The sequence below is a fragment of the Mesocricetus auratus genome, unplaced genomic scaffold, assembly GCF_017639785.1.
Source record: "Mesocricetus auratus isolate SY011 unplaced genomic scaffold, BCM_Maur_2.0 Super-Scaffold_100009, whole genome shotgun sequence".
Lineage (NCBI taxonomy): Eukaryota > Metazoa > Chordata > Mammalia > Rodentia > Cricetidae > Mesocricetus > Mesocricetus auratus.
In genome coordinates this window covers 59080011-59085424 of record NW_024429193.1, presented here as the reverse complement: position 1 = coordinate 59085424, position 5414 = coordinate 59080011, and the positions used below count along the sequence as shown (strand labels likewise).

Below are 5414 nucleotides of genomic sequence, written 5' to 3'. Positions count from 1 at the left end.
TTCCTGCATCTAAGCCCATCTTTTTCTTTTTACACCTACAGTAGGCCGTGTGCCCCTGCCCTGCCAGCTTCCCCCCCCGCCCACTGGGATCCTAGTTTCCCTCGCCCTGGGGCCTCTGCCTCTCTTTCCCACATTGGCCTCCTTCCTGGCTTCCCTCCATGATACTTAAACGAGCTCAAGTCTTTCTCTTCTTAACCCAGTACAATATTAGGCCAGGGCCCTCCACTCTTCTGCAGGGGCTGACTACCCTACTTCTCTCCTCTGCCAAACTTCTTATAAGAATTACTTATCAGGTTGGGGAGATGGCTCAAGAGGTTAAAAGCATTGACTGCTCTTCCAGAGGTCCTGAGTTCAATTCCCAGTAACCACATGGTGACTTACAGCCATCTACAATTCAGTCTGGTGCCCTCTTCCAGTATGTATACAGAACACTGTATAGGTAATAAATAAATAAATAAATCTTTTTTTTTTTAAAGAAAGCACATGTTTATTGCAAAGGAAAGACTGGACAGCCCAGAAGTTGGTTGAGGTCTGGAAGGAAAAAAAAAAAGTAGAATGTTCCTGAAGACAGATTGCCTTGCTCCGTAAACAGTGCCTAAAATTCAGTATGAACTCTTCATGCTACTCGATACATCCAGTGGGATTTGGGTACCTGTTCTGAATACCGTGGTACCGTGGAGGGCACAGTCTAGGGCCCATCATACATCTGTCTTCAAACTGCTCCCAGTTTCTCATAGACACGCAGTGCCAGGCTCAGCACAGGCCAGAGCATGACTAAGGCTGAATGGACAGTAAATGCCAGTGTCCCCAGATCATGAGAATCCTTTGGGTACCTACCTGCCCTGTACATTCTAGGAGGACTTGCCAGCTCTTATGCAAGAAGCCTTGGGTCTGACTCCGTACAGTGCATAAGCTGGATGTGGGGTGCGTGCCTGTGACTCCAGCACGGGAAGTGAAGACAAGAGGACCAAGATCATCCTTGGTTTGAGGCTAGCCTGGGCTACAGGAGACCCTGTCTCTAAACAAACAAACAAGCATTGTTCCCTGCCAGTGACTCTGGTGCATGGCAGAGTTTGAGACCTACCTTTGCAGGCAGTAAGGATGCCTGTGGGCTGGAGGTCAGGCTGCGGGGCATCTGGCAATTGCCCTGGTTCTGATCCCTGAGGTGGAACAAAGGAAGGCAGGCGGCAACCGGAGAGCAAGCTGGTACAAAGAGGCTGGGAGGCAACTGCCACCTAAGGGCAAAGGCAGGGGCGCTGCAGGGGTAGGGATGGGGGAGACGGGAGGTTAGAGGAGCAGCCCTGCAGACATGGAGGAGCTCCCTGAGGACGGTGATGGGGTGGGCGGGGACCAGGAAGCCTGGGCTCCCAGGGATGTCCTGAGGGAATGTGAAACTGCTTCTCTGTCCCACACACTTCTAATTCCTTTCTCTCCTCTCTCCTCTCCCCTCACCCCTCCACCCCCTCCCCATTCACTCCTCCACCCTCACCAACCCCCCTCCAGCCCCTCCCCCTTTACCCTTCACCCCTCCTCCTACTCCCCTCCACTCCCACCCCTCTGCCCCCACGCCTCCACCCTCACCCCTCCACCCTCACCCCTCCACTCTCAGCCCTCCATCTCCACCCCTCCACCTCCAGCCTACCATCTCCAGAGGTGGGGCTCACCTCTATCCTTTGATCTTCCCAAATCTGATCCAGTCTTTCCCCTGCCTCCTCCATTAGAGTTTCCTCGTCAGAATCCACCCCCTCACCACCGCTACAGAGGAGAAATTATACACCACTCCTTTCAGAAACTGTTCCTAGAGAGGCTACATGATTTGAACAAGTACCTACTCAAAGCATCGGGGGAGCTACACCTGCCTTTTACCTTCTGACAGTGTATGCCAGGAATTCATTCAGCACGAATCACAGGGTGGTTTTTCGGAGCAGGCTTTCTGTGGCGCCCGACAGTGAAGTTACACAGGGACCCGGTGCACGGAAGGCTCAGTGTGGTATGCCTGGAAACAGCTCTCGGTGGGAAGTCCCTTCCAAAGGCCAGAGGAGTTCTTTCAGGTGGTGTGGCCCTGTTTCCCCGTGGGCTCTCCTCTTCCTTGCGCCTCTGGCGTTGCTAGCACTTTATTCCCTGATCCGCATCTCCCTCTGTGGGGTGGGGGAGGGTAGAGCACACTTGCAGAAGCCGTTCTTTTCTCTTAGAAGCCTTTGGGTGAACCGACCCAGGTTTTCAATTTGTTTGCTAACTTCTCTGGGCCGCCAGACCTATAAAACGGGCACAATAGAATCATGCCACAGAGTCCTGTGGGGACCAAAGGAGAAGTGCATTGTGGGTTTTACCGCAGTGTACACTATGCTACCACTACAGAAGTATCTGGAATGGTGTCCCTGTTTCACTGCTCTCTTGGCATGTCACCAGACCTTATTAAATACTGTTAAGCAGTTCTCCTGAAACTTCCTCAGTTTCTTTCATCCTCTGCCTTTCTCCAAGCCGCATGCTGTCCTAGCTTGCTTCCTATTGCTGTGAGAAACAGTGACCAAAAGCAACCTGGGAAGGAAGTTTGTCTCAAAAAAATAAAAACCCAAGTTTATTTTATCTTACAGTTTGTAGTCCACCATGAAAGGAGTCAGGGCAGGAACTGAAGCAGAGGCCGTGGAGAATGCAGCTCACTGGCTTGCCCCCATGGCTTACTCAGCCTACTTCTTTTTAAAAAGATTTATTTGTTATGTATACAGTGTTCTGCCTTCACACCAGAAGAGGGCGCCAGATTTCATTACAGACTGTTGTGAGCCACCTTGTGGTTGCTTGGAATTGAACTCAGGACCTCTGGAAGAGCAGCCCGTGCTCTTAACTGTGGGCCGTCTCTCTCCCCAGCACTCAGCCTAATTTCTTATACAGCCAGCACGACCAGCCCAGAGACAACACCAAGCACAGTGGGCTGAGCCCTCTCACTTCAAGAGTCAGCAGTCAAGAAAATGCCAACTGGGCATGGTGGTACACACCTTTATCCCCAACACTCAGGGGCCGAGGCAGGAGGGTCTCTGTGAGTCTAATGCAGCCTGGTATACATGGTGAGTTTCAGGCCAGCTGAGGATTCATAGTGAGACGCTCCTCAGACAGGTCACTCTCAGAATGTGAACACCAAAGAGTCCTCTAATCCCCAACACTCAGGGGCCGAGGCAGGAGGGTCTCTGTGAGTCTAATGCAGCCTGGTATACATGGTGAGTTTCAGGCCAGCTGAGGATTCATAGTGAGACGCTCCTCAGACAGGTCACTCTCAGAATGTGAACACCAAAGAGTCCTCTAACTTCACAGAGCACAATCACGTTCTGTCTCATGTTGCAGCTGTTGTCACACAGAATGACTCACTGAATGTCAGTGAGGCTCAGAAGGGCCGGAAGGCAGCACCCTGATCCTTAGGCTTGCCCCACAACTTAGCTCATGAAATCAAATGAGGATCTTTTTAATCCAGGTGTGGTGGTGCAGAACCGTGATCTCTGCAATTGGGAGGCAGAGACAGGAGGATTGTGAATTTAAAGCCACTGGAGCTACATAGCAAATTCAAGGCCAGCCTTCACAAGATGAAACCTCATCAAAAAAAAAAAAAAAGAAAAAAAAGAAAAGAAAAAAAAAGGCATGGGTATACTGGCTGGTTTTGTGTCAACTTGATACAAACTTGAGTCACCAGAGAGGAAGGAGCCTTTGTTGAGGAAATGCCTCCATGAGATCCAGCTGTAGGGCACTTTCTAGGTTAGTGATCAATGGGGGAGGGTCCAGCCCATTGTGGTGGTGACTTCCCTGAGCTGGTGGTCCTGGGCTCTATCAGAAACCAGGCTGAGCAAGCCATGAGGAGCAAGTTAGTAAGAGGCACCCCTTCATTGCCTCTACGTCAGCTCCTGCCCTCAGGTTCCTGCCCTGTTTGTGTTTCTGCCCTGGCTTCCTTCAGTGATATAGAAGTGTAAGCCAAATAAACCCTCGCCCGCCCAACTTGTTTCTTTGGTTATGGTATTTTGTTGCAGCAATAGAAACCCTAAGTAAGACAATAGGGATGTAGCATACTGGTGCAAGGCCCTGAATTTGCTCTGTAGTAACACACACACACACACACACACACCCCAGTCTGTAGATGAATGTGTGTAAGGGTGAACAAATGAAGTGATCATTGCAGTTAGCCATTTGAGGATGTAATCATAAACAATCTTGCCTTAGCATCTAATGGATTCTCTCAGCAAGAGATCGTGAGCCCAAGAACCGGAGCAGCCCTCTGCTCTCCCTTTTCCCACGCCCCTCATGCTAGCGTGAAAAATCAAGTAGAAGCAGAATTGTACCTGCCGGTCTGACTGGGAGTGGAAGTAGCTGCATGGAGGAAATTGGTCTGGTGTATTAACAGCCCGTTCTAGCCAGTGTGTGTGCTGCTTCACAGCGCTGCTTTCCTCCTGTTTGCTCTTTCTCAAGTCTGTTTCTATAGCCTGCGGCTAAGCTGAACATGACAGTCAGCTCTGCTCCCTCTCGGCTCATTCAGTTCGTGCCAACAGCAGTTTTCCTGGGGATCTTCTTTCCCTCCGCCCCTGTTGCCCGCTCCCGCGCTGAGCTGATCTGGAAGGCTTTGTCATCATCCTGCAGGGCTGCTAAGGTCAGAATGACTTCAAACAAATGGTGATGGCCAGCATTTAGTGTGAGCTGGCATGTGGCAGGTCATGAGGTGGCTGCTAAAAAGTATCCTCTCCGTTTAAAACTAATAACACTGGGTTACAGTTTACCAGAGTAGGATACAGTGTAAGCGATGAGAAGATTGGAACTAAACGGGATAGCGAGCAGCTCTCTGGATTTTTAGCAGCTCTCTGGATTTTTGTCCCTTCTTATCATAGAAACAATAGCTAAAGCACATAGCTATTTTATGTATGTAAGTATTTTGCCTGCATACATGCCTGTGTACTGTGTATGGCTTGTTCCTGCAGGGGCCAGAAGAGGGCATTGGACATCCGGAGCTGAGAGCTGTGGTCCACCGCATGGGTGCTGGGAATTGAAGCCAGGTCCCCTGCAAAGCATTCGGTTTGCCCTTACCTTCTGAGTCATCTCTCCAGCCGCAGATGCGTTTTTTTTCTTTTTCTTTTCATTTTGATTCTTTGTTTTTGCTGTTATTTTGAGACATGGTCTCACTGTGTAGCCCTGACTGGCCTGGAACTCTCTGTATCAGGGTAGTCTTGAACTCACAAAGATCTGCCTGCCTCTGCTTCTCAGGATTAAAAGCATGCAGCACCACAGTCAGCCCAGCTATGGTTTTATGTATTTTTTTTTATAGTAAAGCCTTTTAAACCTCCACATAGCACTCTTAGTTTAAGTCCTCATTTTTCCAATGAGGAAACAGAAAGATTATCTTACCTGTAAAAGAGACAAGAGGTAGCTGAATTCTGGCATTTAAA

General features: G+C 49.7%; 1 long non-coding RNA gene across 1 annotated transcript; it reads right to left on the bottom strand.

Annotated features, from left to right (window-relative positions):
* Nucleotides 1–461: 461 nt before the first annotated feature.
* Nucleotides 462–2277, bottom strand: LOC110343556. Its single transcript, XR_002385863.2, has 4 exons — nucleotides 1867–2277; nucleotides 1665–1755; nucleotides 1085–1256; nucleotides 462–531 (listed from the first exon to the last, which is right to left on the bottom strand). It is a non-coding gene; the product is annotated as an uncharacterized LOC110343556 (long non-coding RNA).
* Nucleotides 2278–5414: the final 3137 nt, after the last annotated feature.